The sequence below is a fragment of the Bombus fervidus genome, chromosome 5, assembly GCF_041682495.2.
Source record: "Bombus fervidus isolate BK054 chromosome 5, iyBomFerv1, whole genome shotgun sequence".
Lineage (NCBI taxonomy): Eukaryota > Metazoa > Arthropoda > Insecta > Hymenoptera > Apidae > Bombus > Bombus fervidus.
In genome coordinates, this window is record NC_091521.1 from 5,014,600 (window position 1) to 5,039,503 (window position 24,904).

Genomic DNA, 24,904 nt, shown 5'->3' on the forward strand with positions numbered 1-24,904 from the left:
TAGGAAGAACTCCAACACTGTACATAACATTCTGACTCTGTACAAAGGTATTCCAACCCTGTAGAAAGCATTCCAACTCTGTACAAATGTCTTCCAACTCTGTCGAAAGCATTAAAACCCTGTCGAAAGCATTCCAACCCTCTAGAAAGCATTCCAACCCTGTAGAAAGTATTCCAACCCTGTACAATGCTGTTCCAACTCTGTCGAAAGCATTCCAACCCTGTCGAAAGCATTCCAACCCTCTAGAAAGCATTCCAACCCTGTAGAAAGTATTCCAACCCTGTCAAAAGCATTCCAACCGTCTAGAAAGCACTCCAACCCTGTAGAAAGTATTGCAACGCTGTACAAAGCTGTTCCAACCCTGTACAAAGGTATTCCAACTCTGTACAAAGGTATTACAACTCTGTAGAAAGAATTCCAACCCTGTACATAACATTCTGACTCTGTACAAAGGTATTCCAACCCTGTAGAAAGCATTCCAACTCTGTACAAAGGTATTCCAACTCTGTCGGAAGCATTCCAACCCTGTAGAAAGCATTCCAACTCTGTACAAAGGTATTCCAACCCTGTAGAAAGCATTCCAACTCTGTACAAAGGAATTCCAACTCTGTAGGAAGAACTCCAACACTGTACATAACATTCTGACTCTGTACAAAGGTATTCCAACACTGTAGAAAGCATTCCAACTCTGTACAAATGTATTCCAACTCTGTCGAAAGCATTCCAACACTGTCGAAAGCATTCCAACCCTCTAGAAAGCATTCCAACCCTGTAGAAAGTATTCCAACCCTGTACAATGCTGTTCCAACTCTGTCGAAAGCATTCCAACCCTGTCGAAAGCATTCCATCTCTGTACAAAGGTATTCCAACTCTGTAGAAAGAATTCCAACACTGTACATAATATTCTGACTCTGTACAAAGGTATTCCAACCCTGTAGAAAGCATTCCAACCCTCTAGAAAGCATTCCAACCCTGTAGAAAGTATTGCAACGCTGTACAAAGCTGTTCCAACCCTGTACAAAGGTATTCCAACTCTGTAGAAAGAATTCCAACACTGTACATAACATTCTGACTCTGTACAAAGGTATTCCAACCCTGTAGAAAGCATTCCAACTCTGTACAAAGGTATTCCAACTCTGTACAAAGGTATTCCAACTCTGTCGAAAGCATTCCAACCCTGTCGAAAGCATTCCAACTCTGTAGAAAAGTATTCCAACTCTGTAGAAAGTATTCCAACCCTGTACAAAGCTGTTCCAACCCTGTACAAAGGTATTCCAACTCTGTACAAAGGTATTCCAACTCTGTAGAAAGAATTCCAACCCTGTACATAACATTCTGACTCTGTACAAAGGTATTCCAACACTGTCGAAAGCATTCCAACCCTGTCGAAAGCATTACAACCCTCTAGAAAGCATTCCAACTCAGTACAAAGGTATTCCAACCCAGTAGAAAGCATTCCAACTCTGTAGAAAAGTATTCCAACTCTGTATAAAGCATTCCAACCCTGTAGAAAGTATTCCCACCCTGTACAAAGCTGTTCCAACCCTGTACAAAGGTATTCCAACTCTGTCGAAAGCATTCCAACCCTGTAGAAAGCATTCCAACCCTCTTGAAAGCATTCCAACTCTGTACAAAGGTATTCCAACCCTGTAGAAAGCATTCCAACTCTGTAGAAAAGTATTCCAACTCTGTAGAAAGAATTCCAACCCTGTACATAACATTCTGACTCTGTACAAAGGTATTCCAACCCTGTAAAAAGCATTCCAACTCTGTACAATGGTATTCCAACTCTGTCGAAAGCATTCCCACCCTGTCGAAAGCATTCCAACCCTGTCGAAAGCATTCCAACCCTCTAGAAAGAATTCGAACCATGTAGAAAGTATGCCAACGCTGTACAAAGCTGTTCCAACCCTGTACAAAGGAATTCCAACTCTGTACAAAGGTATTCCAACTCTGTAGAAAGAATTCCAACCCTGTACATAACATTCTGACTCTGTACAAAGGTATTCCCACCCTGTAAAAAGCATTCCAACTCTGTACAAAGGTATTCCAACCCTGTAGAAAGCATTCCAACTCTGTACAAAGGTATTCCAACTCTGTAGAAAGAATTCCAACCCTGTACATAACATTCTGACTCTGTACAAAGGTATTCCAACCCTGTAAAAAGCATTCCAACTCTGTACAAAGGTATTCCAACCCTGTAGAAAGCATTCCAACTCTGTACAAAGGTATTCCAACTCTGTAGGAAGAACTCCAACACTGTAGATAACATTCTGACTCTGTACAAAGGTATTCCAAACCTGTAGAAAGCATTCCAACTCTGTACAAATGTATTCCAACTCTGTCGAAAGCATTCCAACCCTGTCGAAAGCATTCCAACCCTCTAGAAAGCATTCCAACCCTGTAGAAAGTATTCCAACCCTGTACAATGCTGTTCCAACTCTGTCGAAAGCATTCCAACCCTGTCGAAAGCATTCCAACCCTCTAGAAAGCATTCCAACTCTGTACAAAGGTATTCCAACCCTGTAGAAAGCATTCCAACTCTGTACAAAGGTATTCCAACTCTGTAGAAAGAATTCCAACACTGTACATAACATTCTGACTCTGTACAAAGGTATTCCAAACCTGTAGAAAGCATTCCAACTCTGTACAAAGGTATTCCAACATTGTACAAAGGTATTCCAACTCTGTCGAAAGCATTCCAACCCTGTCGAAAGCATTCCAACCCTCTAGAAAGCATTCCAACCCTGTAGAAAGTATTCCAACCCTGTACAAAGCTGTTCCAACCCTGTACAAAGGTATGCCAACTCTGTACAAAGGTATTCCAACTCTGTAGATAGAATTCCAACCCTGTACATAACATTCTGACTCTGTACAAAGGTATTCCAACACTGTCGAAAGCATTCCAACCCTGTCGAAAGCATTACAACCCTCTAGAAAGCATTCCAACTCAGTACAAAGGTATTGCAACCCTGTAGAAAGCATTCCAACTCTGTAGAAAAGTATTGCAACTCTGTATAAAGCATTCCAACCCTGTAGAAAGTATTCCCACCCTGTACAAAGCTGTTCCAACCCTGTACAAAGGTATTCCAACTCTGTCGAAAGCATTCCAACCCTGTAGAAAGCATTCCAACCCTGTAGAAAGCATTCCAACCCTCTAGAAAGCATTCCAACTCTGTACAAAGGTATTCCAACCCTGTAGAAAGCATTCCAACTCTGTAGAAAAGTATTCCAACTCTGTAGAAAGAATTCCAACCCTGTACATAACATTCTGACTCTGTACAAAGGTATTCCAACCCTGTAAAAAGCATTCCAACTCTGTACAATGGTATTCCAACTCTGTCGAAAGCATTCCCACCCTGTCGAAAGCATTCCAACCCTCTAGAAAGCATTCGAACCATGTAGAAAGTATGCCAACGCTGTACAAAGCTGTTCCAACCCTGTACAAAGGTATTCCAACTCTGTACAAAGGTGTTCCAACTCTGTAGAAAGAATTCCAACCCTGTACATAACATTCTGACTCTGTACAAAGGTATTCCAGCCCTGTAAAAAGCATTCCAACTCTGTACAAAGGTATTCCAACCCTGTAGAAAGCATTCCAACTCTGTACAAAGGTATTCCAACTCTGTAGGAAGAACTCCAACACTGTACATAACATTCTGACTCTGTACAAAGGTATTCCAACCCTGTAGAAAGCATTCCAACTCTGTACAAATGTATTCCAACTCTGTCGAAAGCATTCCAACCCTGTCGAAAGCATTCCAACCCTCTAGAAAGCATTCCAACCCTGTAGAAAGTATTCCAACCCTGTACAATGCTGTTCCAACTCTGTCGAAAGCATTCCAACCCTGTCGAAAGCATTCCAACCCTCTAGAAAGCATTCCAACCCTGTAGAAAGTATTCCAACCCTGTCAAAAGCATTCCAACCCTCTAGAAAGCATTCCAACCCTGTAGAAAGTATTGCAACGCTGTACAAAGCTGTTCCAACCCTGTACAAAGGTATTCCAACTCTGTACAGAGGTATTCCAACTCTGTAGAAAGAATTCCAACCCTGTACATAACATTCTGACTCTGTACAAAGGTATTCCAACCCTGTAGAAAGCATTCCAACTCTGTACAAAGGTATTCCAACTCTGTCGAAAGCATTCCAACCCTTTAGAAAGCATTCCAACTCTGTACAAAGGTATTCCAACCCTGTAGAAAGCATTCCAACTCTGTACAAAGGTATTCCAACTCTGTAGAAAGAATTCCAACACTGTACATAACATTCTGACTCTGTACAAAGGTATTCCAACCCTGTAGAAAGCATTCCAACTCTGTACAAAGGTATTCCAACTCTGTACAAAGGTATTCCAACTCTGTCGAAAGCATTCCAACCCTTTAGAAAGCATTCCAACCCTGTAGAAAGTATTGCAACGCTGTACAAAGCTGTTCCAACCCTGTACAAAGGTATTCCAACTCTGTACAAAGGTATTCCAACTCTGTAGAAAGAATTCCAACCCTGTACATAACATTCTGACTCTGTACAAAGGTATTCCAACCCTGTAGAAAGCATTCCAACTCTGTACAAAGGTATTCCAACTCTGTCGAAAGCATTCCAACCCTGTAGAAAGCATTCCAACTCTGTACAAAGGTATTCCAACTCTGTCGAAGGCATTCCAACCCTGTAGAAAGCATTCCAACCCTCTAGAAAGCATTCCAACCCTCTAGAAAGCATTCCAACCCTGTAGAAGGTATTGCAACCCTGTACAAAGCTGTTCCAACCCTGTACAAAGGTATTCCAACTCTGTAGGAAGCATTCCAACCCTGTAGATAGCATTCCAACCCTCTAGAAAGCATTCCAACCCTGTAGAAAGCATTCCAACCCTGTAGAAAGCATTCCAACCCTCTAGAAAGCATTCCAACCCTGTAGAAAGTATTCCAACGCTGTAAAAAGCTGTTCCAACCCTGTACAAAGGTATTCCAACTCTGTAAAAAGCTGTTCCAACCCTGTACAAAGGTATTCCAACTCTGTAGAAAGGTATTCCAACCCTGTAGAAAGCATTCCAACTCTGTAGAAAAGTATTCCAACTCTGTAGAAAGAATTCCAACCCTGTACATAACATTCTGACTCTGTACAAAGGTATTCCAACCCTGTAAAAAGCATTCCAACTCTGTACAATGGTATTCCAACTCTGTCGAAAGCATTCCAACCCTGTAGATAGCATTCCAACCCTGTCGAAAGCATTCCAACCCTGTAGAAAGCATTCCAACACTGTATAAAGCATTCCAACCCTCTAGAAAGCATTCCAACCCTGTAGAAAGTATTCCAACGCTGTAAAAAGCTGTTCCAACCCTGTACAAAGGTATTCCAACTCTGTAAAAAGCTGTTCCAACCCTGCACAAAGGTATTCCAACTCTGTACAAAGGTATTCCAACCCTGTAGAAAGTATTCCAACCCTGTACAAAGCTGTTCCAACCCTGTACAAAGGTATTCCAACTCTGTAGAAAGCATTCCAACCCTGTAGAAAGTATTCCAACCCTGTACAATGCTGTTCCAACCCTGTACAAAGGTATTCCAACACTGTAGAAAGCTGTTCCAACCCTGTACAAAGGTATTCCAACTCTGTAGAAAGAATTCCAACCCTGTACATAACATTCTGACTCTGTACAAAGGTATTCCAACACTGTCGAAAGCATTCCAACCCTGTAGAAAGCATTCCAACTCTGTACAAAGGTATTCCAACCCTGTAGAAAGCATTCCAACTCTGTACAAAGGTATTCCAACTCTGTAGAAAGAATTCCAACACTGTACATAACATTCTGACTCTGTACAAAGGTATTCCAACCCTGTAGAAAGCATTCCAACTCTGTACAAAGGTATTCCAACTCTGTCGAAGGCATTCCAACCCTGTAGAAAGCATTCCAACCCTCTAGAAAGCATTCCAACCCTCTAGAAAGCATTCCAACCCTGTAGAAGGTATTGCAACCCTGTACAAAGCTGTTCCAACCCTGTACAAAGGTATTCCAACTCTGTAGGAAGCATTCCAACCCTGTAGATAGCATTCCAACCCTCTAGAAAGCATTCCAACCCTGTAGAAAGCATTCCAACCCTGTAGAAATCATTCCAACCCTCTAGAAAGCATTCCAACCCTGTAGAAAGTATTCCAACGCTGTAAAAAGCTGTTCCAACCCTGTACAAAGGTATTCCAACTCTGTAAAAAGCTGTTCCAACCCTGTACAAAGGTATTCCAACTCTGTAGAAAGGTATTCCAACCCTGTAGAAAGCATTCCAACTCTGTAGAAAAGTATTCCAGCTCTGTAGAAAGAATTCCAACCCTGTACATAACATTCTGACTCTGTACAAAGGTATTCCAACCCTGTAAAAAGCATTCCAACTCTGTACAATGGTATTCCAACTCTGTCGAAAGCATTCCAACCCTGTAGATAGCATTCCAACCCTGTCGAAAGCATTCCAACCCTGTAGAAAGCATTCCAACACTGTATAAAGCATTCCAACCCTCTAGAAAGCATTCCAACCCTGTAGAAAGTATTCCAACGCTGTAAAAAGCTGTTCCAACCCTGTACAAAGGTATTCCAACTCTGTAAAAAGCTGTTCCAACCCTGCACAAAGGTATTCCAACTCTGTACAAAGGTATTCCAACCCTGTAGAAAGTATTCCAACCCTGTACAAAGCTGTTCCAACCCTGTGCAAAGGTATTCCAACTCTGTAGAAAGCATTCCAACCCTGTAGAAAGTATTCCAACCCTGTACAATGCTGTTCCAACCCTGTACAAAGGTATTCCAACACTGTAGAAAGCTGTTCCAACCCTGTACAAAGGTATTCCAACTCTGTAGAAAGAATTCCAACCCTGTACATAACATTCTGACTCTGTACAAAGGTATTCCAACCCTGTAGAAAGCATTCCAACCCTGTAGAAAGTATTCCAACTCTGTACAGAGGTATTCCAACCCTGTAGAAAGCATTCCTACTCTGTAGAAAAGTATTCCAACTCTGTAGAAAGAATTCCAACCCTGTACATAACATTCTGACTCTGTACAAAGGTATTCCAACCCTGTAGAAAGCATTCCAACCCTGTAGAAAGTATTCCAACTCTGTACAGAGGTATTCCAACCCTGTAGAAAGCATTCCTACTCTGTAGAAAAGTATTCCAACTCTGTAGAAAGAATTCCAACCCTGTACATAACATTCTGACTCTGTACAAAGGTATTCCAACCCTGTAGAATGCATTCCAACTCTGTACAAAGGTATTCCAACTCTGTCGAAAGCATTCGAACCATGTAGAAAGCATTCCAACCCTGTAGAAAGCATTCCAACCCTGTAGAAAGCATTAAAACCCTGTAGAAAGAATTCCAACCCTGTAGAAAGTATTCCAACCCTGTACAAAGCTGTTCCAACCCTGTACAAAGGTATTCCAACTCTGTAGAAAGCATTAAAACCCTGTAGAAAGCATTCCAACCCTGTAGAAAGCATTCCAACTCTGTCGAAAGCATTCCAACCCTGTAGAAAGCATTCCAACCCTGTAGAAAGTATTCCAACTCTGTACAAAGGTATTCCAACCCTGTAGAATGCATTCCAACTCTGTACAAAGGTATTCCAACTCTGTCGAAATCATTCGAACCATGTAGAAAGCATTCCAACCCTGTAGAAGGCATTCCAACTCTGTACAAAGGTACGCCAACTCTGTAGAAAGAATTCCAACCCCGTAGAAAGTATTCCAACCCTGTACAAAGCTGTTCCAACCCTGTACAAAGGTATTCCAGCTCTGTAGAAGGCAATAAAACCCTGTAGAAAGCATTCCAACCCTGTAGAAAGCATTCCAACTCTGTACAAAGGTATTCCAACTCTGTAGAAAGCATTCCTACTCTGCAGAAAAGTATTCCAACTCTGTAGAAAGAATTCCAACCCTGTACATAACATTCTGACTCTGTACAAAGGTATTCCAACCCTGTAGAAAGCATTCCAACCCTGTAGAAAGTATTCCAACTCTGTACAAAGGTATTCCAACCCTGTAGAAAGCATTCCTACTCTGTAGAAAAGTATTCCAACTCTGTAGAAAGAATTCCAACCCTGTACATAACATTCTGACTCTGTACAAAGGTATTCCAACCCTGTAGAAAGCATTCTAACCCTGTAGAAAGCATTCCAACCCTGTAGAAAGCATTCCAACCCTCTAGAAAGCATTCCAACCCTCTAGAAAGCATTCCAACCCTGTAGAAAGTATTCCCACCCTGTACAAAGCTGTTCCAACCCTGTACAAAGGTATTCCAACTCTGTAGAAAGAATTCCAACCCTGTACATAACATTCTGACTCTGTACAAAGGTATTCCAACTCTGCCGAAAGCATTCCAACCCTGTAGAAAGCATTCCAACCCTCTAGAAAGCATTCCAACTCTGTACAAAGGTATTCCTACCCTGTAGAAAGCATTCCAACTCTGTAGAAAAGTATTCCAACTCTGTAGAAAGAATTCCAACCCTGTACATAACATTCTGACTCTGTACAAAGGTATTCCAACCCTGTAAAAAGCATTCCAACTCTGTACAATGGTATTCCAACTCTGTCGAAAGCATTCCAACCCTCTAGAAAGCATTCGAACCATGTAGAAAGTATGCCAACGCTGTACAAAGCTGTTCCAACCCTGTACAAAGGTATTCTAACTCTGTACAAAGGTATTCCAACTCTGTAGAAAGAATTCCAACCCTGTACATAACATTCTGACTCTGTACAAAGGTATTCCAACACTGTCGATAGCATTCCAACCCAGTAGAAAGCATTCCAACCCTGTAGAAAGCATTAAAACCCTGTAGGAAGCATTCCAACCCTGTAGAAAGCATTCCAACTCTGTACAAAGGTATTCCAAATCTGTAGAATGAATTCCAACCCTGTACATAACATTCTGACTCTGTACAAAAGTATTCCAACTCTGTCGAAAGCATTCCAACACTGTACATAACATTCTGACTCTGTACAAAGGTATTCCAACTCTGTCGAAAGCATTCCAACCCTGTAGAAAGCATTCCAACCCTCTAGAAAGCATTCCAACTCTGTACAAAGGTATTCCTACCCTGTAGAAAGCATTCCAACTCTGTAGAAAAGTATTCCAACTCTGTAGAAAGAATTCCAACCCTGTACATAACATTCTGACTCTGTACAAAGGTATTCCAACCCTGTAAAAAGCATTCCAACTCTGTACAATGGTATTCCAACTCTGTCGAAAGCATTCCAACCCTCTAGAAAGCATTCGAACCATGTAGAAAGTATGCCAACGCTGTACAAAGCTGTTCCAACCCTGTACAAAGGTATTCCAACTCTGTACAAAGGTATTCCAACTCTGTAGAAAGAATTCCAACCCTGTACATAACATTCTGACTCTGTACAAAGGTATTCCAACACTGTCGAAAGCATTCCAACCCTGTAGAAAGCATTCCAACCCTGTAGAAAGCATTAAAACCCTGTAGAAAGCATTCCAACCCTGTAGAAAGCATTCCAACTCTGTACAAAGGTATTCCAACTCTGTAGAAAGCATTCCTACTCTGCAGAAAGGTATTCCAACTCTGTAGAAAGAATTCCAACCCTGTACATAACATTCTGACACTGTACAAAGGTATTCCAACCCTGTAGAAAGCATTCCAACCCTGTAGAAAGTATTCCAACTCTGTACAAAGGTATTCCAACCCTGTAGAAAGCATTCCTACTCTGTAGAAAAGTATTCCAACTCTGTAGAAAGAATTCCAACCCTGTACATAACATTCTGACACTGTACAAAGGTATTCCAACCCTGTAGAAAGCATTCCAACCCTGTAGAAAGTATTCCAACTCTGTACAAAGGTATTCCAACCCTGTAGAAAGCATTCCTACTCTGTAGAAAAGTATTCCAACTCTGTAGAAAGAATTCCAACCCTGTACATAACATTCTGACTCTGTACAAAGGTATTCCAACCCTGTAGAAAGCATTCCAACCCTCTAGAAAGCATTGCAAACCTCTTGAATGCATTCCAACCCTCTAGAAAGCATTCCAACCCTGTAGAAAGTATTCCAACGCTGTACAAAGCTGTTCCAACCCTGTACAAAGGTATTCCAACTCTGTAGAAAGAATTCCAACCCTGTACATAACATTCTGACTATGTACAAAGGTATTCCAACTCTGTCGAAAGCATTCCAACCCTGTAGAAAGCATTCCAACCCTCTAGAAAGCATTCCAACTCTGTACAAAGGTATTCCTACCCTGTAGAAAGCATTCCAACTCTGTAGAAAAGTATTCCAACTCTGTAGAAAGAATTCCAACCCTGTACATAACATTCTGACTCTGTACAAAGGTATTCCAACCCTGTAAAAAGCATTCCAACTCTGTACAATGGTACTCCAACTCTGTCGAAAGCATTCCAACCCTCTAGAAAGCATTCGAACCATGTAGAAAGTATGCCAACGCTGTACAAAGCTGTTCCAACCCTGTACAAAGGTATTCCAACTCCGTACAAAGGTATTCCAACTCTGTAGAAAGAATTCCAACCCTGTAGAAAGCATTAAAACCCTGTAGAAAGCATTCCAACCCTGTAGAAAGCATTCCAACTCTGTACAAAGGTATTCCAAATCTGTAGAAAGAATTCCAACCCTGTACATAACATTCTGACTCTGTACAAAGGTATTCCAACACTGTCGAAAGCATTCCAACCCTGTAGAAAGCATTCCAACCCTGTAGAAAGCATTAAAACCCTGTAGAAAGCATTCCAACCCTGTAGAAAGCATTCCAACTCTGTACAAAGGTATTCCAAATCTGTAGAAAGAATTCCAACCCTGTACATAAAATTCTGACTCTGTACAAACGTATTCCAACTCTGTCGAAAGCATTCCAACCCTGTACATAACATTCTGACTCTGTACAAAGGTATTCCAACACTGTCGAAAGCATTCCAACCCTGTAGAAAGCATTCCAACCCTGTAGAAAGCATTAAAACCCTGTAGAAAGCATTCCAACCCTGTAGAAAGCATTCCAACTCTGTACAAAGGTATTCCAAATCTGTAGAAAGAATTCCAACCCTGTACATAAAATTCTGACTCTGTACAAACGTATTCCAACTCTGTCGAAAGCATTCCAACCCTGTACATAACATTCTGACTCTGTACAAAGGTATTCCAACCCTGTAGAAAGCATTCCAACCCTGTAAAAAGTATTCCAACCCTGTACGAAGCTGTTCCAACCCTGTACAAAGGTATTCCAACTCTGTAGAAAGCATTCCAACCCTGTAGAAAGCATTCCAACCCTCTAGAAAGCATTCCAAACCTCTAGAAAGCATTCCAAAACTCTAGAAAGCATTCCAACCCTGTAGAAAGTATTCCAACGCTGTACAAAGCTGTTCCAACCCTGTACAAAGGTATTCGAACTCTGTACAAAGGTATTCCAACTCTGTAGAAAGAATTCCAACCCTGTACATAACATTCTGACTCTGTACAAAGGTATTCCAACTCTGTCGAAAGCATTCCAACCCTGTAGAAAGCATTCCAACCCTGTAGAAAGCATTAAAACCCTGTAGAAAGCATTCCAACCCTGCAGAAAGCATTCCAACTCTGTACAAAGGTATTCCAACCCTGTAGAAAGCATTCCAACCCTGTAGAAAGCATTCCAACCCTGTAGAAAGCATTCCAACCCTGTAGAAAGCATTCCAACCCTCTAGAAAGCATTCCAACCCTGTAGAAAGTATTCCCACCCTGTACAAAGCTGTTCCAACCCTGTACAAAGGTATTCCAACTCTGTAGAAAGAATTCCAACCCTGTACATAACATTCTGACTCTGTACAAAGGTATTCCAACTCTGCCGAAAGCATTCCAACCCTGTAGAAAGCATTCCAACCCTCTAGAAAGCATTCCAACTCTGTACAAAGGTATTCCTACCCTGTTGAAAGCATTCCAACTCTGTAGAAAAGTATTCCAACTCTGTAGAAAGAATTCCAACCCTGTACATAACATTCTGACTCTGTACAAAGGTATTCCAACCCTGTACATAACATTCTGACTCTGTACAAAGGTATTCCAACTCTGTCGAAAGCATTCCAACCCTGTAGAAAGCATTCCAACCCTGTAGAAAGCATTAAAACCCTGTAGAAAGCATTCCAACCCTGCAGAAAGCATTCCAACTCTGTACAAACGTATTCCAACCCTGTAGAAAGCATTCCAACCCCGTAGAAAGCATTCCAACCCTGTAGAAAGCATTCCAACCCTCTAGAAAGCATTCCAACCCTCTAGAAAGCATTCCAACCCTATAGAAAGTATTCCCACCCTGTAGAAAGCTGTTCCAACCCTGTACAAAGGTATTCCAACTCTGTAGAAAGAATTCCAACCCTGTACATAACATTCTGACTCTGTACAAAGGTATTCCAACTCTGCCGAAAGCATTCCAACCCTGTAGAAAGCATTCCAACCCTCTAGAAAGCATTGCAACTCTGTACAAAGGTATTCCTACCCTGTAGAAAGCATTCCATCTCTGTAGAAAAGTATTCCAACTCTGTAGAAAGAATTCCAACCGTGTACATAACATTCTGACTCTGTACAAAGGTATTCCAACCCTGTAAAAAGCATTCCAACTCTGTACAATGGTATTCCAACTCTGTCGAGAGCGTTCCAACCCTGTACATAACATTCTGACTCTGTACAAAGGTATTCCAACTCTGTCGAAAGCATTCCAACCCTGTAGAAAGCATTCCAACCCTGTAGAAAGCATTAAAACCCTGTAGAAAGCATTCCAACCCTGCAGAAAGCATTCCAACTCTGTACAAAGGTATTCCAACCCTGTAGAAAGCATTCCAACCCTGTAGAAAGCATTCCAACCCTGTAGAAAGCATTCCAACCCTCTAGAAAGCATTCCAACCCTCTAGAAAGCATTCCAACCCTGTAGAAAGTATTCCCACCCTGTACAAAGCTGTTCCAACCCTGTACAAAGGTATTCCAACTCTGTAGAAAGAATTCCAACCCTGTACATAACATTCTGACTCTGTACAAACCTATTCCAACTCTGCCGAAAGCATTCCAACCCTGTAGAAAGCATTCCAACCATCTAGAAAGCATTCCAACTCTGTACAAAGGTATTCCTACCCTGTAGAAAGCATTCCAACCCTGTAGAAAGCATTCCAACTCTGTAGAAAGTATTCCAACCCTGTACGAAGCTGTTCCAACCCTGTACAAAGGTATTCCAACTCTGTACAAAGGTATTCCAACTCTGTAGAAAGAATTCCAACCCGGTACATAACATTCTGACTCTGTACAAAGGTATTCCAACTCTGTCGAAAGCATTCCAACCCTGTAGAAAGCATTCCAACCCTGTAGAAAGCATTAAAACCCTGTAGAAAGCATTCCAACCCTGCAGAAAGCATTCCAACTCTGTACAAAGGTACTCCAACCCTGTAGAAAGCATTCCAACCCTGTAGAAAGCATTCCAACCCTGTAGAAAGCATTCCAACCCTCTAGAAAGCATTCCAACCCTCTAGAAAGCATTCCAACCCTGTAGAAAGTATTCCCACCCTGTACAAAGCTGTTCCAACCCTGTACAAAGGTATTCCAACTCTGTAGAAAGAATTCCAACCCTGTACATAACATTCTGACTCTGTACAAAGGTATTCCAACTCTGCCGAAAGCATTCCAACCCTGTAGAAAGCATTCCAACCCTCTAGAAAGCATTCCAACTCTGTACAAAGGTATTCCTACCCTGTAGAAAGCATTCCAACTCTGTAGAAAAGTATTCCAACTCTGTAGAAAGAATTCCAACCCTGTACATAACATTCTGACTCTGTACAAAGGTATTCCAACCCTGTAAAAAGCATTCCAACTCTGTACAATGGTATTCCAACTCTGTCGAAAGCATTCCAACCCTCTAGAAAGCATTCGAACCATGTAGAAAGTATGCCAACGCTGTACAAAGCTGTTCCAACCCTGTACAAAGGTATTCTAACTCTGTACAAAGGTATTCCAACTCTGTAGAAAGAATTCCAACCCTGTACATAACATTCTGACTCTGTACAAAGGTATTCCAACTCTGCCGAAAGCATTCCAACCCTGTAGAAAGCATTCCAACCCTCTAGAAAGCATTCCAACTCTGTACAAAGGTATTCCTACCCTGTAGAAAGCATTCCAACTCTGTAGAAAAGTATTCCAACTCTGTAGAAAGAATTCCAACCCTGTACATAACATTCTGACTCTGTACAAAGGTATTCCAACCCTGTAAAAAGCATTCCAACTCTGTACAATGGTATTCCAACTCTGTCGAAAGCATTCCAACCCTCTAGAAAGCATTCGAACCATGTAGAAAGTATGCCAACGCTGTACAAAGCTGTTCCAACCCTGTACAAAGGTATTCTAACTCTGTACAAAGGTATTCCAACTCTGTAGAAAGAATTCCAACCCTGTACATAACATTCTGACTCTGTACAAAGGTATTCCAACACTGTCGAAAGCATTCCAACCCTGTAGAAAGCATTCCAACCCTGTAGAAAGCATTAAAACCCTGTAGGAAGCATTCCAACCCTGTAGAAAGCATTCCAACTCTGTACAAAGGTATTCCAAATCTGTAGAAAGAATTCCAACCCTGTACATAACATTCTGACTCTGTACAAAAGTATTCCAACTCTGTCGAAAGCATTCCAACCCTGTGCATAACACTCTGACTCTGTACAAAGGTATTCCAACCCTGTAGAAAGCATTCCAACCCTGTAGAAAGTATTCCAACCCTGTACGAAGCTGTTCCAACCCTGTACAAAGGTATTCCAACTCTGTACAAAGGTATTCCAACTCTGTAGAAAGAATTCCAACCCGGTACATAACATTCTGACTCTGTACAAAGGTATTCCTACTCTGTCGAAAGCATTCCAACCCTGTAGAAAGCATTCCAACCCTGTAGAAAGCATTAAAACCCTGTAGAAAGCATTCCAACCCTGCAGAAAGCATTCCAACTCTGTACAAAGGTATTCCAACCCTGTAGAAAGCATTTCAACCCTGTAGAAAGCATTCCAACCCTGTAGAAAGCATTCCAACCCTCTAGAAAGCATTCCAACCCTCTAGAAAGCATTCCAACCCTGTAGAAAGTATTCCCACCCTGTACAAAGCTGTTCCAACCCTGTACAAAGGTATTCCAACTCTGTAGAAAGAATTCCAACCCTGTACATAACATTCTGACTCTGTACAAAGGTATTCCAACTCTGCCGAAAGCATTCCAACCCTGTAGAAAGCATTCCAACCCTCTAGAAAGCATTCCAACTCTGTACAAAGGTATTCCTACCCTGTAGAAAGCATTCCAACTCTGTAGAAAAGTATTCCAACTCTGTAGAAAGAATTCCAACCCTGTACATAACATTCTGACTCTGTACAAAGGTATTCCAACCCTGTACATAACATTCTGACTCTGTACAAAGGTATTCCATCTCTGTCGAAAGCGTTCCAACCCTGTAGAAAGCATTCCAACCCTGTAGAAAGCATTAAAACCCTGTAGAAAGCATTCCAACCCTGCAGAAAGCATTCCAACTCTGTACAAAGGTATTCCAACCCTGTAGAAAGCATTCCAACCCTGTAGAAAGCATTCCAACCCTGTAGAAAGCATTCCAACCCTCTAGAAAGCATTCCAACCCTCTAGAAAGCATTCCAACCCTGTAGAAAGTATTCCCACCCTGTACAAAGCTGTTCCAACCCTGTACAAAGGTATTCCAACTCTGTAGAAAGAATTCCAACCCTGTACATAACATTCTGACTCTGTACAAACCTATTCCAACTCTGCCGAAAGCATTCCAACCCTGTAGAAAGCATTCCAACCCTCTAGAAAGCATTCCAACTCTGTACAATAGGTATTCCTACCCTGTAGAAAGCATTCCAACCCTGTAGAAAGCATTCCAACCCTGTAGAAAGTATTCCAACCCTGTACGAAGCTGTTCCAACCCTGTACAAAGGTATTCCAACTCTGTACAAAGGTATTCCAACTCTGTAGAAAGAATTCCAATCCGGTACATAACATTCTGACTCTGTACAAAGGTATTCCAACTCTGTCGAAAGCATTCCAACCCTGTAGAAAGCATTCCAACCCTGTAGAAAGCATTAAAACCCTGTAGAAAGCATTCCAACCCTGCAGAAAGCATTCCAACTCTGTACAAAGGTATTCCAACCCTGTAGAAAGCATTCCAACCCTGTAGAAAGCATTCCAACCCTGTAGAAAGCATTCCAACCCTCTAGAAAGCATTCCAACCCTCTAGAAAGCATTCCAACCCTGTAGAAAGTATTCCCACCCTGTAGAAAGCATTCCAACTCTGTACAAAGGTATTCCAAATCTGTAGAAAGAATTCCAACCCTGTACATAACATTCTGACTCTGTACAAAGGTATTCCAACACTGTCGAAAGCATTCCAACCCTGTAGAAAGCATTCCAACCCTGTAGAAAGCATTAAAACCCTGTAGAAAGCATTCCAACCCTGTAGAAAGCATTCCAACTCTGTACAAAGGTATTCCAAATCTGTAGAAAGAATTCCAACCCTGTACATAACATTCTGACTCTGTACAAAGGTATTCCAACACTGTCGAAAGCATTCCAACCCTGTAGAAAGCATTCCAACCCTGTAGAAAGCATTAAAACCCTGTAGAAAGCATTCCAACCCTGTAGAAAGCATTCCAACTCTGTACAAAGGTATTCCAAATCTGTAGAAAGAATTCCAACCCTGTACATAAAATTCTGACTCTGTACAAACGTATTCCAACTCTGTCGAAAGCATTCCAACCCTGTACATAACATTCTGACTCTGTACAAAGGTATTCCAACACTGTCGAAAGCATTCCAACCCTGTAGAAAGCATTCCAACCCTGTAGAAAGCATTAAAACCCTGTAGAAAGCATTCCAACCCTGTAGAAAGCATTCCAACTCTGTACAAAGGTATTCCAAATCTGTAGAAAGAATTCCAACCCTGTACATAAAATTCTGACTCTGTACAAACGTATTCCAACTCTGTCGAAAGCATTCCAACCCTGTACATAACATTCTGACTCTGTACAAAGGTATTCCAACCCTGTAGAAAGCATTCCAACCCTGTAAAAAGTATTCCAACCCTGTACGAAGCTGTTCCAACCCTGTACAAAGGTATTCCAACTCTGTAGAAAGCATTCCAACCCTGTAGAAAGCATTCCAACCCTCTAGAAAGCATTCCAAACCTCTAGAAAGCATTCCAAAACTCTAGAAAGCATTCCAACCCTGTAGAAAGTATTCCAACGCTGTACAAAGCTGTTCCAACCCTGTACAAAGGTATTCGAACTCTGTACAAAGGTATTCCAACTCTGTAGAAAGAATTCCAACCCTGTACATAACATTCTGACTCTGTACAAAGGTATTCCAACTCTGTCGAAAGCATTCCAACCCTGTAGAAAGCATTCCAACCCTGTAGAAAGCATTAAAACCCTGTAGAAAGCATTCCAACCCTGCAGAAAGCATTCCAACTCTGTACAAAGGTATTCCAACCCTGTAGAAAGCATTCCAACCCTGTAGAAAGCATTCCAACCCTGTAGAAAGCATTCCAACCCTGTAGAAAGCATTCCAACCCTCTAGAAAGCATTCCAACCCTGTAGAAAGTATTCCCACCCTGTACAAAGCTGTTCCAACCCTGTACAAAGGTATTCCAACTCTGTAGAAAGAATTCCAACCCTGTACATAACATTCTGACTCTGTACAAAGGTATTCCAACTCTGCCGAAAGCATTCCAACCCTGTAGAAAGCATTCCAACCCTCTAGAAAGCATTCCAACTCTGTACAAAGGTATTCCTACCCTGTTGAAAGCATTCCAACTCTGTAGAAAAGTATTCCAACTCTGTAGAAAGAATTCCAACCCTGTACATAACATTCTGACTCTGTACAAAGGTATTCCAACCCTGTACATAACATTCTGACTCTGTACAAAGGTATTCCAACTCTGTCGAAAGCATTCCAACCCTGTAGAAAGCATTCCAACCCTGTAGAAAGCATTAAAACCCTGTAGAAAGCATTCCAACCCTGCAGAAAGCATTCCAACTCTGTACAAACGTATTCCAACCCTGTAGAAAGCATTCCAACCCCGTAGAAAGCATTCCAACCCTGTAGAAAGCATTCCAACCCTCTAGAAAGCATTCCAACCCTATAGAAAGTATTCCCACCCTGTACAAAGCTGTTCCAACCCTGTACAAAGGTATTCCAACTCTGTAGAAAGAATTCCAACCCTGTACATAACATTCTGACTCTGTACAAAGGTATTCCAACTCTGCCGAAAGCATTCCAACCCTGTAGAAAGCATTCCAACCCTCTAGAAAGCATTGCAACTCTGTACAAAGGTATTCCTACCCTGTAGAAAGCATTCCATCTCTGTAGAAAAGTATTCCAACTCTGTAGAAAGAATTCCAACCGTGTACATAACATTCTGACTCTGTACAAAGGTATTCCAACCCTGTAAAAAGCATTCCAACTCTGTACAATGGTATTCCAACTCTGTCGAGAGCGTTCCAACCCTGTACATAACATTCTGACTCTGTACAAAGGTATTCCAACTCTGTCGAAAGCATTCCAACCCTGTAGAAAGCATTCCAACCCTGTAGAAAGCATTAAAACCCTGTAGAAAGCATTCCAACCCTGCAGAAAGCATTCCAACTCTGTACAAAGGTATTCCAACCCTGTAGAAAGCATTCCAACCCTGTAGAAAGCATTCCAACCCTGTAGAAAGCATTCCAACCCTCTAGAAAGCATTCCAACCCTCTAGAAAGCATTCCAACCCTGTAGAAAGTATTCCCACCCTGTACAAAGCTGTTCCAACCCTGTACAAAGGTATTCCAACTCTGTAGAAAGAATTCCAACCCTGTACATAACATTCTGACTCTGTACAAACCTATTCCAACTCTGCCGAAAGCATTCCAACCCTGTAGAAAGCATTCCAACCATCTAGAAAGCATTCCAACTCTGTACAAAGGTATTCCTACCCTGTAGAAAGCATTCCAACCCTGTAGAAAGCATTCCAACTCTGTAGAAAGTATTCCAACCCTGTACGAAGCTGTTCCAACCCTGTACAAAGGTATTCCAACTCTGTACAAAGGTATTCCAACTCTGTAGAAAGAATTCCAACCCGGTACATAACATTCTGACTCTGTACAAAGGTATTCCAACTCTGTCGAAAGCATTCCAACCCTGTAGAAAGCATTCCAACCCTGTAGAAAGCATTAAAACCCTGTAGAAAGCATTCCAACCCTGCAGAAAGCATTCCAACTCTGTACAAAGGTACTCCAACCCTGTAGAAAGCATTCCAACCCTGTAGAAAGCATTCCAACCCTGTAGAAAGCATTCCAACCCTCTAGAAAGCATTCCAACCCTCTAGAAAGCATTCCAACCCTGTAGAAAGTATTCCCACCCTGTACAAAGCTGTTCCAACCCTGTACAAAGGTATTCCAACTCTGTAGAAAGAATTCCAACCCTGTACATAACATTCTGACTCTGTACAAAGGTATTCCAACTCTGCCGAAAGCATTCCAACCCTGTAGAAAGCATTCCAACCCTCTAGAAAGCATTCCAACTCTGTACAAAGGTATTCCTACCCTGTAGAAAGCATTCCAACTCTGTAGAAAAGTATTCCAACTCTGTAGAAAGAATTCCAACCCTGTACATAACATTCTGACTCTGTACAAAGGTATTCCAACCCTGTAAAAAGCATTCCAACTCTGTACAATGGTATTCCAACTCTGTCGAAAGCATTCCAACCCTCTAGAAAGCATTCGAACCATGTAGAAAGTATGCCAACGCTGTACAAAGCTGTTCCAACCCTGTACAAAGGTATTCTAACTCTGTACAAAGGTATTCCAACTCTGTAGAAAGAATTCCAACCCTGTACATAACATTCTGACTCTGTACAAAGGTATTCCAACTCTGCCGAAAGCATTCCAACCCTGTAGAAAGCATTCCAACCCTCTAGAAAGCATTCCAACTCTGTACAAAGGTATTCCTACCCTGTAGAAAGCATTCCAACTCTGTAGAAAAGTATTCCAACTCTGTAGAAAGAATTCCAACCCTGTACATAACATTCTGACTCTGTACAAAAGTATTCCAACTCTGTCGAAAGCATTCCAACCCTGTGCATAACACTCTGACTCTGTACAAAGGTATTCCAACCCTGTAGAAAGCATTCCAACCCTGTAGAAAGTATTCCAACCCTGTACGAAGCTGTTCCAACCCTGTACAAAGGTATTCCAACTCTGTACAAAGGTATTCCAACTCTGTAGAAAGAATTCCAACCCGGTACATAACATTCTGACTCTGTACAAAGGTATTCCTACTCTGTCGAAAGCATTCCAACCCTGTAGAAAGCATTCCAACCCTGTAGAAAGCATTAAAACCCTGTAGAAAGCATTCCAACCCTGCAGAAAGCATTCCAACTCTGTACAAAGGTATTCCAACCCTGTAGAAAGCATTTCAACCCTGTAGAAAGCATTCCAACCCTGTAGAAAGCATTCCAACCCTCTAGAAAGCATTCCAACCCTCTAGAAAGCATTCCAACCCTGTAGAAAGTATTCCCACCCTGTACAAAGCTGTTCCAACCCTGTACAAAGGTATTCCAACTCTGTAGAAAGAATTCCAACCCTGTACATAACATTCTGACTCTGTACAAAGGTATTCCAACTCTGCCGAAAGCATTCCAACCCTGTAGAAAGCATTCCAACCCTCTAGAAAGCATTCCAACTCTGTACAAAGGTATTCCTACCCTGTAGAAAGCATTCCAACTCTGTAGAAAAGTATTCCAACTCTGTAGAAAGAATTCCAACCCTGTACATAACATTCTGACTCTGTACAAAGGTATTCCAACCCTGTACATAACATTCTGACTCTGTACAAAGGTATTCCATCTCTGTCGAAAGCGTTCCAACCCTGTAGAAAGCATTCCAACCCTGCAGAAAGCATTCCAACTCTGTACAAAGGTATTCCAACCCTGTAGAAAGCATTCCAACCCTGTAGAAAGCATTCCAACCCTGTAGAAAGCATTCCAACCCTCTAGAAAGCATTCCAACCCTCTAGAAAGCATTCCAACCCTGTAGAAAGTATTCCCACCCTGTACAAAGCTGTTCCAACCCTGTACAAAGGTATTCCAACTCTGTAGAAAGAATTCCAACCCTGTACATAACATTCTGACTCTGTACAAACCTATTCCAACTCTGCCGAAAGCATTCCAACCCTGTAGAAAGCATTCCAACCCTCTAGAAAGCATTCCAACTCTGTACAATAGGTATTCCTACCCTGTAGAAAGCATTCCAACCCTGTAGAAAGCATTCCAACCCTGTAGAAAGTATTCCAACCCTGTACGAAGCTGTTCCAACCCTGTACAAAGGTATTCCAACTCTGTACAAAGGTATTCCAACTCTGTAGAAAGAATTCCAATCCGGTACATAACATTCTGACTCTGTACAAAGGTATTCCAACTCTGTCGAAAGCATTCCAACCCTGTAGAAAGCATTCCAACCCTGTAGAAAGCATTAAAACCCTGTAGAAAGCATTCCAACCCTGCAGAAAGCATTCCAACTCTGTACAAAGGTATTCCAACCCTGTAGAAAGCATTCCAACCCTGTAGAAAGCATTCCAACCCTGTAGAAAGCATTCCAACCCTCTAGAAAGCATTCCAACCCTCTAGAAAGCATTCCAACCCTGTAGAAAGTATTCCCACCCTGTACAAAGCTGTTCCAACCCTGTACAAAGGTATTCCAACTCTGTAGAAAGAATTCTAACCCTGTACATAACATTCTGACTCTGTACAAAGGTATTCCAACTCTGCCGAAAGCATTCCAACCCTGTAGAAAGCATTCCAACCCTCTAGAAAGCATTCCAACTCTGTACAAAGGTATTCCTACCCTGTAGAAAGCATTCCAACTCTGTACAAAGGTATTCCAACTCTGTAGAAAGAATTCGAACCCTGTACATAACATTCTGACTCTGTACAAAGGTATTCCAACACTGTCGAAAGCATTCCAACCGTGTAGAAAGCATTCCAACCCTGTAGAAAGCATTAAAACCCTGTAGGAAGCATTCCAACCCTGTAGAAAGCATTCCAACTCTGTACAAAGGTATTCCAAATCTGTAGAAAGAATTCCAACCCTGTACATAACATTCTGACTCTGTACAAAAGTATTCCAACTCTGTCGAAAGCATTCCAACCCTGTACATAACATTCTGACTCTGTACAAAGGTATTCCAACCCTGTAGAAAGCATTCCAACCCTGTAGAAAGTATTCCAACCCTGTACGAAGCTGTTCCAACCCTGTACAAAGGTATTCCAACTCTGTACAAAGGTATTCCAACTCTGTAGAAAGAATTCCAACCCGGTACATAACATTCTGACTCTGTACAAAGGTATTCCAACACTGTCGAAAGCATTCCAACCCTGTAGCAAGCATTCCAACCCTGTAGCAAGCATTCCAACCCTGTAGAAAGCATTCCAACCCTGTCGAAAGCATTCCAACCCTCTAGAAAGCATTCCAACCCTGTAGAAAGTATTCCAACCCTGTCGAAAGCATTCCAACCCTGTACATAACATTCTGACTCTGTACAAAGGTATTCCAACCCTGTAGAAAGCATTCTAACTCTGTACAAAGGTATTCCAACTCTGTCGAAAGCATTCCAACCCTGTAGAAAGCATTCCAACTCTGTACAAAGGTATTCCAACTCTGTAGAAAGAATTCCAACACTGTACATAACATTCTGACTCTGTACAAAGGTATTCCAACACTGTAGAAAGCATTCCAACTCTGTACAAAGGTATTCCAACTCTGTACAAAGGTATTCCAACTCTGTAAAAAGCTGTTCCAGCCCTGTACAAAGGTATTCCAACTCTGTACAAACGTATTCCAACCCTGTAGAAAGCATTCCAACTCTGTAGAAAAGTATTCCAACTCTGTAGAAAGAATTCCAAACCTGTACATAACATTCTGACTCTGTACAAAGGTATTCCAACCCTGTAAAAAGCATTCCAACTCTGTACAATGGTATTCCAACTCTGTCGAAAGCATTCCAACCCTGTAGATAGCATTCCAACCCTGTCGAAAGCATTGCAACCCTGTAGAAAGTATTCCAACCCTGTACAAAGCTGTTCCAACCCTGTACAAAGGTATTCCAACACTGTAGAAAGCTGTTCCAACCCTGTACAAAGGTATTCCAACTCTGTAGAAAGAATTCCAACCCTGTAGATAGCATTCCTACCCTCTAGAAAGCATTCCAACCCTGTAGAAAGCATTCCAACTCTGTACAAAGGTATTCCAACTCTGTAGAAAGCATTCCAACCCTGTAGATAGCATTCCTACCCTCTAGAAAGCATTCCAACCCTGTAGAAAGTATTCCAACCCTGTACAAAGCTGTTCCAACCCTGTACAAAGGTATTCCAACACTGTAGAAAGCTGTTCCAACCCTGTACAAAGGTATTCCAACTCTGTAGAAAGAATTCCAACCCTGTGCATAACATTCTGACTCTGTACAAAGGTATTCCAACTCTGTCGAAAGCATTCCAACCCTGTAGAAAGCATTCCAACCCTCTAGAAAGCATTCCAACTCTGTACAAAGGTATTCCAACCCTGTAGAAAGCATTCCAACTCTGTAGAAAAGTACTCCAACTCTGTAGAAGGAATTCCAACCCTGTACATAACATTCTAACTCTGTACAAAGGTATTCCAACCCTGTAAAAAGCATTCCAACTCTGTACAATGGTATTCCAACTCTGTCGAAAGCATTCCCACCCTGTCGAAAGCATTCCAACCCTGCCGAAAGCATTCCAACCCTCTAGTAAGCATTCGAACCATATAGCAAGTATGCCAACGCTGTACAAAGCTGTTCCAACCCTGTACAAAGGTATTCCAACTCTGTACAAAGGTATTCCAACTCTGTAGAAAGAATTCCAACCCTGTACATAACATTCTGACTCTGTACAAAGGTATTCCAACACTGTCGAAAGCATTCCAACCCTGTAGAAAGCATTCCAACCCTGTCGAAAGCATTCCAACCCTCTAGAAAGCATTCCAACCCTGTAGAAAGTATTCCAACCCTGTACAAAGCTGTTCCAACCCTGTACAAAGGTAGTCCAACTCTGTAGAAAGCATTAAAACCCTGTAGAAAGCATTCCAACCCTGTAGAAAGCATTCCAACTCTGTACAAAGGTATTCCAACCCTGTAGAAAGCATTCCAACTCTGTACAAAGGTATTCCAAATCTGTAGAAAGAATTCCAACCCTGTACATAACATTCTGACTCTGTACAAACGTATTCCAACTCTGTCGAAAGCATTCCCACCCTGTCAAAAGCATTCCAACCCTGTAGAAAGCATTCCAACTCTGTACAAAGGTATTCCAACCCTGTAGAAAGCATTCCAACTCCGTACAAAGGTATTCCAACCCTGTAGAAAGCATTCCAACTCTGTACAAAGGTATTCCAACTCTGTAGAAAGAATTCCAACACTGTACATAACATTCTGACTCTGTACAAAGGTATTCCAACTCTGTAGAAAGCATTCCAACCCTGTAGAAAGTATTCCAACGCTGTACAAAGGTATTCCAACCCTGTAGAAAGCATTCCTACTCTGTAGAAAAGTATTCCAACTCTGTAGAAAGAATTCCAACCCTGTACATAACATTCTGACTCTGTACAAAGGTATTCCAACCCTGTAGAAAGCATTCCAACCCTGTAGAAAGTATTCCAACCCTGTACAAAGCTGTTCCAACCCTGTACAAAGGTATTCCAACTCTGTAGAAAGCATTCCAACCCTGTAGAAAGCATTCCAACCCTCTAGAAAGCATTCCAAACCTCTAGAATGCATTCCAACCCTCTAGAAAGCATTCCAACCCTGTAGAAAGTATTCCAACGCTGTACAAAGCTGTTCCAACCCTGTACAAAGGTATTCCAACTCTGTA